At 43.8% G+C, this 14294-nt stretch overlaps 1 protein-coding gene across 1 annotated transcript in view; it reads right to left on the bottom strand.

The window, feature by feature from the left end:
- Positions 1–14037, bottom strand: part of tac3a (tachykinin precursor 3a) — a 42938-nt gene extending 28901 nt beyond the window's left edge. The window contains exons 1-2 of the mRNA XM_063037415.1: positions 13958–14037; positions 12650–12762 (exon numbers count right to left, since the gene is read on the bottom strand). The gene's annotated coding sequence lies outside the window, so the exon portion shown is untranslated. The remainder of the gene's footprint in view (positions 1–12649; positions 12763–13957) is intronic.
- Between the last annotated feature and the right edge of the window lie 257 nt (positions 14038–14294).

Raw genomic sequence — 14294 nt, 5'->3', positions numbered from 1 at the left:
AGAAGCTGTTTCTAAAATGTTGAGTGTGTGTCTCCAGGCTCCTGTACCTCCTCCTTGATGGTAGCAATGAGAAGAGGGCATGTCCTGAGCGATGGGGGTCCTTAATGATGGATGCCAACTGTTTGAGGCATTGCCCTTTGAAGGTGTTCTGGATGCTGGGGAGGCCGGTGCCCATGATGGAGCTGGCTGAGTTTACAACTTTCTGCAGCTTTTTCTGATCCTGTGCACTGGCCCCTCCACACCAGATGGTGATGCAACCAGATAGAATGCTCTGCAGAAATTTGCGAGTGTCTTTGGTGACACACAAGCCTCCTCAAACTCCGAATGAAATATAACCACCGTCATGCCTCCCTTTGTATTCATATCAATACGCTGAGCCCAGGACAAATCCTCAGAGATGTTGACAACCAGAAACTTGAAACTGCTCACCTTTTCCACTTCTGAACCCTTGATGAGGACTGGTGTGTGTTCACTCAACTTCCCCTTCCTGAAGTCCACAATCATTTCTTTGGTCTTAGTGACACTGAGTGCAAGGTTATTGCTGTGACGCCATTGAACTGCACTCCTTGCCACCGTTTGAAGTTCTGCCAAAATAGTTGTGTTGTCGGCAACTTCATAGATTGCATTTGAGCTGTGCCTAGCCACACAGTCATGGGTGTAGAGAGAGTAGAGCAGTGGGCTAAGCATGCATCCTCGAGGTGTGCCAGCGTTGGTTGTCAGCGAGGAGGAGATGGTATGTTCGATCTGCTCGATGGCATCTTGTGAAGTTCTTTTCTCCCTTGTCTTGACAATGTTTACAACGCTAGAAGAAATGGCCACAGTTAACTTCTGACATCATTTCTGTTCTACCCCCTCCTCATCTGAATCACCTATCACCTGCCACTCCTTCCCCTTACCCCTTTATACTGACTATCTCCCCTCCACTCTCAGTCCAGATGCAGGGTCTTGACCTGAATTGTCGACTGTCCATTTTCCTCCACAGATGCTGCCTGACCTACAGTGTTCCTCCAGCAGTTTGTTTTTCTCTTACTTTAGATTCCAGCATCTGCTGTTTCCTGTGTCACCACAGTTATCTCATTGTACGGGAAGGAAGGAGGCCAGGTAGAGCTGCTGATTGCCCCATATTACACAGTATCTGCTTGCTGAAAGGGCAAACTGACTGGCCAAAAGAATATCAGCTTCGGAGGCCCATCATGCCCTGATAATTTTCCAGGCAAAACCCAGATATTTGAGGATCCAATTCTGACCAGGACAACATTTATCCTGGAGTGGGAAAGGCCCAGAGTTTTGCAGTCAGTGTGGAAGTTGCAGCAGGGTAAAGTTCAAGATAATGTCCAGGCAACGGTAGTTTACGGATAGTGTGTAGTCAGTCCAGGTGAGAGAGGTCTTTGAAGAGCTTAGCTTCCCCTTACACAGCAGGAGACTGGAGCCATTTGTCATATGGAGACATGATAAGGATGTAACAGAAGAACGCAAGGCACATATACACACCAACTAGGGGACGATTACTTTATTAACTACAAAGTATCATCCGTTGTTAGCTTGTAGTTTCCATTGGCTTTTAACACCTGTAATCTAATCGGTGACTGATTATGCAAATATGGAATTTGAACATACACAGTTTGCCAAATACTCAATATCAGCAAAAAAATTTCATTTCCCTGTTCAGACTTCAGAACAGTGGGGTGACAGAAGCTGTGTAGTTCTCCTTAGACACAAGTAAATAAAGTATGATTGAGGAACAAGTACGAGTTTTTAGAAGCAACACACATCAAAGTTGCTGGTGAACGCAGTAGGCCAGGCAGCATCTCTAGGAAGAGGATCTCTTACTAGCTCTTCTTTCAGTTAGTCCTGACGAAGGGTCTCGGCCCGAAACGTCGACTGTACCTCTTCCTAGAGATGCTGCCTGGCCTGCTGCGTTCACCAGCAACTTTGATGTGTGTTGCTTGAAATTCCAGCTTCTGCAGATTTCCTCGTGTGTACGAGTTTTTAGAGTACAGTTAATCGCCGGTGACGATGTCAGGACCAGACACTGGGAGCATGCCACTGAGCTCCAGTGAAGTTGAAACTTACCTCAGAATGATCCACCCAGTGAAAATACCAGATTCCTTCTCACTGAGCCAGCGCAAGGCTTGCCCACAACTCCCAGCCCCACCGACAAATATAAGCCCTATCCGTGACAGCAGACTAATAACTTCTGCAGCAGTAGTAGAAGCAAACTTACTTCAGTAGCTTCAGTTCACTGCACACGTTACAGATCATGTAATGAACATTGAGTTCAAGTGATCACAGACACTGCTGTATGCAGATTATGAACCCAGTGTGCACAACTGTCAGAAGCCTATTATGCCAGTGAGAGATGGGCCCAATCTTATGGCCAGAGAGGGCTTTGGGCAGAGGGACTTCTGAACCAGTACAAGTGATTGCAGATACTGTAATGTTAAGTAGTTATGGCCACATCTTATCCTCAAAATTTCCTGATCTTTAGTGGCATTTTATTTAATTCCCCGCTCAGATTATATTGGCATCCAGGCCTGTGTCATCATATTGTATTATAAAACCTGAATTCCTAATGAAGTTCCAGTCTTCTCACATGTACCATCATGGCGAGATACAGGTACAAAGAAAACTTGCTTGCAGCAGCATCACAGACATGCACAGTAAGTACCTCAGTAAAACAGCTAACATAATCAAGGACCCCATCCACCTTGGTCATTCTCTCTTCTCCCCTCTCCCATTGGGCAGAAGTACCATCAGGATAGCTTCTACCCCACTGTATTCAGACTCTTGAATGGTTCCCGAGTACAATAAGGTGGACTGTACCTCATTATGACCTTGCACCTTGCTGTCTACCTGTGCTGCACTCTCTCTGTAACTGTAACATCTCATTCTGCATTCTGTTATTGTTTAACCTTTATACTACCTCAATGCACAGGCTTGAGAAAATAATCTGTACGTATGGCATGCAAAACAAAGTTTTTCACTGTAGCTTGGGCATGTGACAATAATAAAACTATTTATCAACTTACCAATTTATCAGCCATGAGGTACTTCTGCAATGTAGGAAGTGCAACAACCAATTTGAACATGGTTTTTAGACACTAAGATACAAACTGATGTTGATTAAGTGGCCAGTGCAAACATGGTCAATAGGTCTACTTCATTAGCCCTGACAATGCAGACAGCTCAGTTGTGAAATCGCCTGTCTGATTCAGACAATAAACCCCTTGAAAATTAATGCTCAAAGTCATTTCAGGTCAGACCTGGGTGCACAGCATTGACTAGATCCATGAGCAAAGGAACTGAGAGCGTCCTTCTGCATTTCAGAAAAGTAACCTGGGCTGCTGTACACACAGTGACCAGAGTCGAGAGAGTGCCCTTCTGTACATCGATCTGGGAGTACGAGAGAATTTCAAAACTGGCTCAGGTTATCTAATGTGTCTATGTAGCATTTCTACCTTTTAAGATACGTCTGTGCAAATTTTTATCTCACAGACAAATTATTTCATTGTTGCAAAAAGAGACAGATACAAGGCATTATCCCACAAGATTAAAAAATCCTCCACAGCGATTAAATCTTTAGGCCTGAATGGGACAATTTAAATTTACTATGCTGTGGATGTCCATATAGCAGTTGTATTATATATTATACTGTGTGTGTATATATATAGACATATAGACACACATACGGTAGTGAAGTAGTTAGCACAACGCTTTACAATTCTAACGACCCAGGTTCAATTCTTGTTGCTGCCTGTAAAGAGTTTGTACGTTCTCCCGTGACCATGTGGGTTTCCTCCGGGTGCTCCAGTTTCCTCACACTGTCCAAAGACATCCCGGTTGGTAGGTCAATAGGTCATTGTAAATTGTCCCATCATTAGGCTAGGGTTAAATTGGGGGATTGCTGGGTGGTGGGGCTCGAAAGGCCTGTTCCACACTGTATCTCCATAAATAAATATATACCTGTATATACTGTGCTGTATACATGTATTGTATATAAATTGAGTCCAAGTCAAGTCAATTTTATTGTCATTTAACTATACACATGTATATAACGTATATAGCCATGATTGCATTCTATATTGAGTTGGTGTTTATAGCTAAACAGGGAGGAGTGTTGTGTATTTAATATTTCAGTGATATTTGAATAAGCAATAAATTGTATACCTCATTCTTCGGTATTCAGTAATATGGTGGGCACGTGGCCAAGTGGTTAAGGTATTGGACTAGCAATCTGAAGGTCGTGAGTTCGAGCCCCAGACGAGGCAGCGTGTTGTGTCATTGAGCAAGGCACTTAACCACACAGTGCTCTGCGACAACTCTGGTGCCAAGCTGTATCGGCCCTTGCCCTTCCCTTGGGCAACATCAGTGTCGTGGAGAGGGGAGACTTGCAGCATGGGCAACTGCTGGTCTTCCATACAACCTTGCCCAGGCCTGTGCCCTGGAGAGTGAAGACTTTCCAGGCACAGATCCATGGTCTCGCAAGACTAACGGATGACATAAAATCTTAAAATATTTGAATAATGTTGTAAATATGTTGTTTGATTAAGCATTCTTTGTTGTTTAAATAATTAATTACAGGTTATATGTAAAAGTATGTGAATGGCATACATCATTACACCACCATGTCATATGTGCGTGCCTCACTAAAGTAAAAACGAGGTACACGTGTTATCCTTGTGTCCCCTCATTTTTCTTTCGATTAGTTTTGTGTTTTGGAGTTATAAACCATAACAGTCAAGAGGCCATCTTATTGTTTTAGGGGATTGTTCAATTGTCTTATAACTGTGGGTTAGAGCTGTTCTTAATCCTGGTGGTATGTGCTTTCAGGCTTTTGTTGCTTTTGCCAGATGAGAGGGAGGAGAAGGAAGAATATCTGGAGTGGATGGGGTCTTTGATTTTGTTGGCTGTTCTACTGAGGCAGCAGGAAGTATAGGCAGAGTCCATGGAAAGAAGGCTGTTTTCCATGGACTCTGCCGATCGTCACCAATTGCTGTCATCGATTGATACTACACACCTACCCTTAACAATTATCCTCAGGGAAAAGTTCAATGCACTGCAACTCTATGACATTCTCTCAAAATTGGTGCAACAATCCATACCTTCTTGTGCTCTTAACTCCGGGTAACTTGCATTGTCCATTAATTTGAAGCCAGCACTGAAAGTAATTGGAATGTTCATTAACAACAATTTTCCCCCAGAACAGCTAATGTTTGGCCCTTCCTTGCTCAAATGGCGGTTCCTCGGAATGGCATTCTGTTTTCAGGATAGGTTGGGAGTGATAAGAACCTGAAGCAGCAGGTAGGGCTGAGACCAATGGGAAATCATACATTTTCTTAAAGGTGCAGTCTCAAGAATGGTTCCATAGCCAAGAGTGGGACACCTGTAATAACTGGGCAAATAGTTTTTTTTTGGCATTCACAGAATATAGAACAGGCCCTTCAGCCCATCATGATCTGCCCAACTAATTAAGACAGACTTAAATGCCCAACTAAATTAATCCTTTCTGCCTCCATAATGTCCACATCCCTCCATTCTCTGTACACTCTCTATAACACCTCTATTGCATTTGCCTCCACCACCCTCCCCCCAACAATGACACTATTGGATCTTGGTGACTTTGCGATCTAGCAGGTCTTCAGAAGTCAAGAACGAGGCATACAATTTATTGCTTATGGCCGTTTATTGATTGTTACAAGGAGAACAAACAAAGAGAAACAGAAATATCAAAGTCATGGCCATCTTATACAAAAGATGACTCACAGCACATATAGTTACGATAGCACATGCAGTCACAAAAAATAATAAGGAAAACCATGCTGACTCCAGCCTACTTTATTATGTGTCTCCAAACCTCATCCTTAATGATGGACTCCAACATCTTATCAGCCACTGAGGTCAGAAGCAGCTATACTACAATTACTGGAGAATTCAATGAATAATTTTAAGTATATGGATGATTAGGATGATTATATGAAAATACAAGAAAGCATGAAAAAGATAAACTATGAGGAAAATAACAATTTTACTTTCTAGTTCACCATTCTCTGTGTAAAAAACCAGGTCCCACACATCTTCTTTGAACTTGCCCCCTCTCACCTTAAATGTATACCCTCTGATATTAAATATTTCAACATCACATACTATATTTAGGAAAGAATGGATATGTGAACATGGTATCTTTTGAAGTTCAGATTCAAGTTTATTGTCAAGGGGTACATGCCCAGGGTATAAATTCAATAAAAATTAGCTTTTTGCAGCAACAGGACAGAAACGACAAACATTAAATACATAAACCTAAATTAACACAGGGGTGTATGGGGTGTCTAGGGGAGGGGTAGCACCTCTGGTGGGGTGGGGGCCTGCCGTGTCCTTTTTCAGGACAGCTCTTCCACCTTTGGTCCCCATCTGGCACTCAACTCTCACCTGTGGCTCCAAGTAGCTGAAACACACACAGCAGCCACACCCCGGTAAACCGTCCCGGCAGACGGACCAAACCAGGTGAGGGTAGCCGACGGGTCTTCGACCCTCGGTGAGGTAGGGGATCTGCCTGTCCCAGCGTGTGAAGTCTGGCCCTGGCAGATTGAGCGGAGGAGACCGATTGATGGTCCAACGGTCAAGAAGGCAGGCCAGCAGGCGTTATGGAGTGCTAAGAGCACGATAAGGCATTTAGACGTCCGGGTCATCCACTGCAAGAGGTGGTGATCCCTTTAAACTCACCTGGCAGAAGGCAAAGCAAACCACTGCTGTAACCTGCCGAGTACATGATTTCCCAATGTATCAGAGTGGCATGGAGGGAAATAGTTCGCCAACTGGAAATTCCAGATGCGACCTAACGACGAAATTAACATAAATGTAACCATATCCTAGCTCAACGGGGTCTTTTAAAATAGACATAAAAGGGAAGATGAATGAATACAAGATTTGAACTTGATTTTGAATATCAAACTAAAAAATTGCAATGACTTTGCCATGTTTAGCTTCTCTTTTGGGTATATACCTCTTAACAGACGCAGTGCAGGTGAGCGTAGGGGAAGTGGATTGAAACAGTCACTGGGCCCCACGTTGTGAGAAGAAGAAGCTGGGAATTAACACGGTGAGAGATACTGCCAGTCACCCAGTCTGTGCTGTTGCTCACGGCATTTATCCCACCAGTGCACCATTTCGGCTCCCTTAGGTAGAGAGCCTCAGAAACTCCTCCCTTCTGCAACCTTTTAATTATGTCAACAGGGCAAGCGTCTTCAAAAATGATAGAGAAAGAACAAAACGATCACATGGGGGAGGTTATTCGGCCAAGCTCGGTGAAACCTACAATACTTTTATTGCAGCATCCATGGAATTACACAGCATTTACAGCACAGAAACAGGCCACTGATCCGCTTGGTATAGACTGCTGTTAATGCTGCTCGTGTAGCTTCTCCTTCCCCAACTCATGCCACATAATAACATAGAACATAGAGCAGTACAGCACAAGGACAGGCCATTTGGCCCATCGTGTCTGTGTTGACCAATCTCATCCGACTGCATATGGTCTATAAACCTACCTTCCCTGCCTGTTAATGTGTATGTCTAAAAATCAGATTCTTCCTTTATTCATTAATTCATTATCAGGCTATAGAGGTGGGGGCTGGAGCAGGGGTTCCCGAGCATTTTTATGCCATGGACCAACACCATTAACTGAGGGGTCCGTGGACTAGAGGTTTTTCTGGTTGCTGGATGTGCAGGACCATCTCTCCTTACTCTCTTCTTGGCATTATGGGGACCGCAAAGACCATCACAGGGGCTTTTGGGCGAGCCCCCAGATGACTAGAGATCAAGAGGTGTGACTCATGGACCAATGCTGTTGAGACACAAGCCAGGACCCAGTCACCCCTGGCTGGGTTGCCTGGGCAAGGATGTCCAATGTTGAAAAACCCAAAACACCCGATGACCTCTTCTTTCGTCACTGCTCTTGTAATTCTGCCTTAACAAGAGGAAGAAAAATAGCTTTGAAGTAACCCTAGTGATTTGGCTCGGAATCTACCGTGCTTTGGGGATGCCAGTCAAGTGGACTTGTGGGCCCTGGATCCAAAAAACAGAACTTTGATGGAGTAGAATCTGGGCCCATCCAGGAAACTGGAGTGTATTCCGTCACATTCCTGATCTGATCAAAGAAGATCTTGAGGTGTCAAGAGCTTGATTATCACAGGTTACACCACCTCCGGTCTGTTGCTATAGGCAAACTGGTCAAATGAACATTCTCATCAAGAGTAATAGTGAGACTGTTCCAATCAGGAGGATACAACTGGACTTGTTATTGTCAGAGGCAGTCACCACCTGGCATACTTCCAATGTTACCTTTCAATTGTCAGTGTAAGTTTGCTTGTCTCATTATCAGAGAAGGTTGGTAGAGGGGCAGGTAGTGTTGAGGAAACAGGTAGGATGCAGAAGGACTGAGACAGATTAGGAGAATGGGCAAGAAAGTGGCAAATGAAATACAATGTTGGAAAATGCATGGTCATGCACTTTGGTAGTAGAAATAAATGTGCTGACTATTTTCTAAATGGGGAGAAAATCGAGGAATCTGAGACGCAAAAGGACTTGGGAGTCTTGTGCAGAACACCCTGAAGGTTAACTTGCAGGTTGAATCAGTGGTGAGAAAGGCAAATGCCATGTTAGCATTCATTTTGAGAGGTCTAGAATACAAGAGCAAGAATATGATGTTGAGGCTTTATAAAGCACTGGTGAGGCCTCACTTTGAATATTGTGGACAGTTTTGGGCCCCTCATCTTAGAAAAGTTGTGCTGGCATTGGAGAGGGTCCAGAGGAGGTTTACAAGGATGATTCTAAGAATGAAAGTTTATCATACAAGGAATGTTTGATGGCTCTGGGTTTTCCTAAGACCAAAAGTTTTGTCAGTGGGGAGCAAGATGGAGAAGGCTTTTAGCATGCCGGTCTTCATAATTCAGACCATCAACTATAAAATTTGGGAAGTCCAGGTGTTAGTGAGGTTGCACTAGGAGTATTGTGTTCAATTTTGGTTGCCCTGTTATAGGAAAGATGTTATTAAACTGGAAAGACTTGCCAAGATGAGTTATAAGGAGAGATTGGCTAGGCTTGGACTTCATTCCTTGGAGGTGTATAAAATCATGAGAGGCATAGACAGGGTGAAAGCACACAGTCCTTTTCACAGGGCTGGGGAATCAAGAACTCAAGGTCCTGGATTTAAGTGAGAGAAGAAAGTTTTAATAGGAAATTGGAGGGCAGCTTTTTTGGCACAATGGGGGCATGTATCTGTGTGGAATGAGTAGCTAGGTGAAATGGTTGAGCAGGCACAATAACATTCTTTAAAAGACAGTTAGACAAGTGCATGGATTGGAAAGGTTTATAGAATTATGGGCCAAACACGGGCAAATGCCATTGACTGGGTTTGCATAGACCAATTGGGCTGAAGGGCCTGTTCCCATGCTGTTTGACTACATTTTCATTGACTACAGCTCTACCTTTAATACCATCATTCCAAATAACCTGATTCCTAAGCTCCGGAACCTGGGCCTTAGCACTCAGATCTGCAGCTGGATCTTCAACTTTCTCACAGACAGGACCCAGGCTGTAAAAATAGGGGACAAGCTCTCCTCTACAATCACTCTGAGCACCGGTGCCCCACAAGGCTGTGTACTCAGCCCCCTGCTGTACTCACTGTACACCCATGATTGTGTAGCTAAGTTTCCATTGAACTCAATATATAAATTTGCTGATGACACCACGATTGTAGGCCGTATCTCGAGTAATGATAAGTTTGAGTACAGAGAGGAAATTAGGAACCTGGTGGCATGGTGCGAAGACAATAACCTATCCCTCAACGTCAGCAAGACGAAGGAATTGGTTGTTGACTTCAGAAGGAGTAGCGGACTGCACGACCCCATTTACCTCGGTGGTGCGCAAGTGGAACAGGTAAAAAGCTTTAAGTTCCTCAGGGTCAATATCACCTGACTTGGTCCAACCAAGCAGAGTCCACTGCCAAGAGGATGCTCTAGTAATCACAGTGTGTATCTGATGACCTGCACAGGAAGATGCTGTACGAGCCCACACTCTCGCTGAGACGATGAAGTAAAAGAGGAGGCATCTAAGTCCATCAAAGTGCTCCTTTTCCTCCTGCTGAGGAATAAGAAAAACAGATGAAGCATCTGCTGAATGGCAGTGATGTAGCAGAGGGTTAGTGTGCAGCAAGGACTACACCAGTGATGACTGGACATCTGCAGAATGAATGGCAACTTCATTTTTCAGGTCCTACCTTCATGATGTCATTAATTCATTGCAAGCTGACAACTATCAGGTCAGAACGTTGATCTGAGCGTCAGTGGATTTGAAAACCTGGTGCCAGCTGGAGGTCTCATTGCAGGTGTAACCTCCTACACAACATTATTCCAGCAGAGTGGAAAATACAGTGGGTTAATGAATGCCCACAAACCATGAAACTGCCCTGAATAATTAGGCCTCTTCCATAGGTCATTTTCTTTATGCAGCACCTGTTCAATATTCATTTTTTTTGTCTCCTGTGTGAGCTCTTCAAGGTTAAGGATTAGTCTGCAGACAAAATAAAATTGATTACGTGAAGTTCTCAAATGGAGTGTGTCATTAGCTGCAGATAGAAGATAAAGATCCACACTTTGTTCCTTCTCGCACAGATAATCTACACTTCCTCCAGTTAACAGCAAAACAACAGGAGGAGTTAGCAATATTTCCAGCTGTCCATGCCTACTCTGCAAGGATCCTCCGAGAGTCAGAGAGCCATATCGCATGGAAGCAGGTCCTTTGGCCCAACCTGTCCATGTCAACTGCGTTACCCATCAGCGAGTCCCCTCTGCCAGCATTCATTTGTTTATTTGTTATTCAGCAATACAGAGCAGAGTTAGGCTCTTTCGGCCCTTCGAGCAGCACTGCAACCCCTATTCAACCCTAAACTAGTCACAGGGCAATTTACAATGACTAGTTAATCTACCCGGTACGACTTTGCCTGTGGGAGGAAACCAGAGCACCAGGGGAAAACTGGGAAAACAGTCCACAGGGAGGACATACAGAGACTTCTTACAGATACATCACCTGGATTGAACTCCGACGCCCCGAGCTGTAAAAGTGTCATGCTAACCACTAAGCTACCGTGGCACCTGCTAGAGTGAGTTTTTTTGCGTAGATGATTTGTTTACACTTAAATGACTTTGGCCACCAGACTTCTATTTGACTATTTGACAAAGTACGGTGGATTGAGTCCACAACAACGCGCTTCCTAAAAAGGTGTGAATACCAGATGCTTCTGGCACCGTAGTTCAACCTGATGCTGTCGTTTCGAAGACAGTATTATCTATACATTATAAATATTCATTGTCTTCTATGTTAGCACGGGAAATGCCAAATAAATATATTGTGGATTTAATTGCATTCCTAAAGGCTGTGGATACCAACCCAGACATGTTGACTTCAGGAGGAAAGGATGAAGTCAGAAGGTGTGACGTTTTGTAAGTAGCTTCAATAGGAAGCACTGTCTATGCATTGTCTATAACTTTTAAGTAGTGATTGTCTTTGTGTTTAGCATATAAATATCGAGCCCACGTTGAGCTGGCAGACCTTTCTGCGGAAAGCGTCTCTGTCCATAAGATGCCTACTGTACCTTGTTGTGTCGAATAAAGAAGCTGCTTTGTATCTACCAGTGACTCTGTCTCTCCAGTGGTTTCATCCACGCTACAACATTGCACCCAGAGGATACTTTTTGGTTTTGATACCCATTTGGCCCAGAGCCCTCTGAACTTCTCCAGTCTGTGCTCTTAAACATTGCTAATGTGCCTGGCTTAACCACCATTTCTTACAGCTCGTCCCAAATATTTACTACCATCCCTTGCCTGAAGAAACTGCTCGCAATGTCCCTTTTAAATCTCTCACCTCTGATCTTAAATCTATGCCTTTTGGTTTTTAGCACCCCTTCCCTGGGAGAAAATGAAGATTAGAGATGAGTTTTATTTGTCACATGTACATCAAAACATATAGTGAAATGTGCCATTTGCGTCAAAGCAAACCAGCGAGCATCGTGCTGGGCAGCCTGCAAGTGTCACCACACTTCCAGTGCCTGCAATTTACAGACCCTAACACGTACATTTTTGGAATGTGGGAGGAAACTGGAGCACCCAGAGGAATCTCACACGGTCTCGGGAAGAGTATACAGGCTCCTGAGAGAGAACAGCAGGAATCGAACCCCGATCTTACAGCAGGCATGTTATAAAGCATTGCGCTGAGCTATGCTACCGAGCTGCCCAAGACTATATCGATGCACCTCATGATCCTATATACCTCTATCCGGTCAGCCCTCAGTCTCCTATGTTCCAGGGAATAATGTCCTAAAATACACAACCTCTCTTTGCAGCAAGTCTGGCTAAATATTTTCTGCACTTTCACTGGATTAATAACATCTTTTGTGCAACAGGTTGACCAAAACTGTAGATAATATTTCAAGAACAGCCCCTTATAGATTAGATTAGATTAGATTATGAGGACACGCAGTCCTCTTTTATTGTCATTTAGTAATGCACGCATTAAGCAATGATACAATGTTCCTCCAGAATGATATCACAGAAAACAAGACAAATATAATTATATAATTGTAACATAGCTTTCCAACCTTTTACACTCAGTGTCCTGGCTGCTGAAGGCCTGAGTCAGTCTTGAGTTCAGCTCCCATCAGTACAGTGGCTCCAGAACCCATCACTTCCTTGATCTTGGTGCATATGAAAGCTAAAGAAGATGTGAAAGTAGTTGTTTCAACATAAGACAGCATTCAGGTGAATATACCAACAAAAAAATGGCACCAATGGGTGAAAAGAGCAAAGTGTAGGGCATTAACTGCTATTATATTTAGTGGACACTTTATTAGGTGCACCTGTACACTCGCTCATTAATGCAAATATCTAATCAGCCAATCATCTGAGAGCAATTCAATGCATAAAAGCATGCAGACATGGTCAAGAGGTTCAGTTGTTTTTCAGACCAAATATCAGAATGGGGAAGAAATGTGATGTAAGTGTCCTTGACTGTGGAATAGTTGTTGGTGCTAGATGGGGTGGTTTGTGTATCTCAGAAACTGCTGATCTCATGGGAATTTCAAACACAACAGCAGGCCAGGCAGCCTCGATCGAGGAAAATGAACAGTTGAAGTTTTGGGCTAAGTCCCTCACCCTTCTTTTTTTATTATTCTGGCTTCTGGCCCTTCCTTTCTAGTCTTTATGAAAGGTCTTGGCTCAAAACATTGACTGTTCAATTCCCTCCATATATGCTGCCTGATTGCATCACATGGTCAGAAGTTAGCACACTGTTCTGGTGCACATGGCCAAGTGGTTAAGGCGTTCGTCTAGTTACCTCAAGGTCGCTACTTTGAGCCTCAGCTGTGGCAGGTCTTTGTGCCCTTGAGTAAGGCACTTAATCACACATTGCTCTAGTCTGTGTGAGGAGTGGCGCCCCACACAGACTTCCAAACTGCGCCTTGTAAGGCATGAAAATGCCCGACGCAGGCCTCTCATGGTCTGAGTCGATGTCCCCTCCCTCGACATTCCCTCCCCTCTGGTGCGCAGTTCTATTCATGGAAGACCACCATGCATAGGAGCAGAATTAGGCCATCTGGCCCATTGAGTCTGCTCCACCATTCAATCATGGCTGTTCCTTTTTTTATATATCTCCTCCTCAACCCCAGTTCCCAGCCCTCTCTTTCCTATAACAGGGCAACCAAAATTGAACACAATACTCCTAGTGTGACCTCACTAACACCCTGGACTTCCCAAATTTTATAGTTGATGGTCTGAATTATGAAGACCAGCATGCTAAAAGCCTTCTCCATCTTGCTCCCCACTGACAAAACTTTTGCTCTTAGGAAAACTCAGGTCTAATCATCCTTACAAATGATACTCAAACACCTAAGTGCTTACGTGAGCCTTACCTCTGCCCTAGTTAAGACTATGAGGCTGACCCTGGAAGAAAGCCCCCATCCAAGCCAGGTGAGAACTCCAGGCAGAAATCCTAAGGTTAATATTAAGAGAAGAAAAACAGAAAAGTTAACAGTCACGTAATATTCCATTGGGCCTTGCGAAAATAGTTGGTAGGGAAATAATTCAACAGAACTAGACCAGAATAAGTAGCTGAATTAAACATACTTAGAACTAATAGAGAAGTTTGTGATAATTATTTGTGTCTGAAAAAGACATGGAAGGAATGCTGGGCAAAGATGTTTACAGAGGTTGATAGGAAGGTCTAGAATCTCTAGAGATTAAATATAA

The sequence above is a fragment of the Mobula hypostoma genome, chromosome X1 (assembly GCF_963921235.1).
Source record: "Mobula hypostoma chromosome X1, sMobHyp1.1, whole genome shotgun sequence".
NCBI classification, from domain to species: Eukaryota; Metazoa; Chordata; class Chondrichthyes; order Myliobatiformes; family Myliobatidae; genus Mobula; species Mobula hypostoma.
The sequence above is the reverse complement of the archived record's forward strand: the minus strand, read 5'-3'. Positions and strand labels throughout refer to the sequence as shown.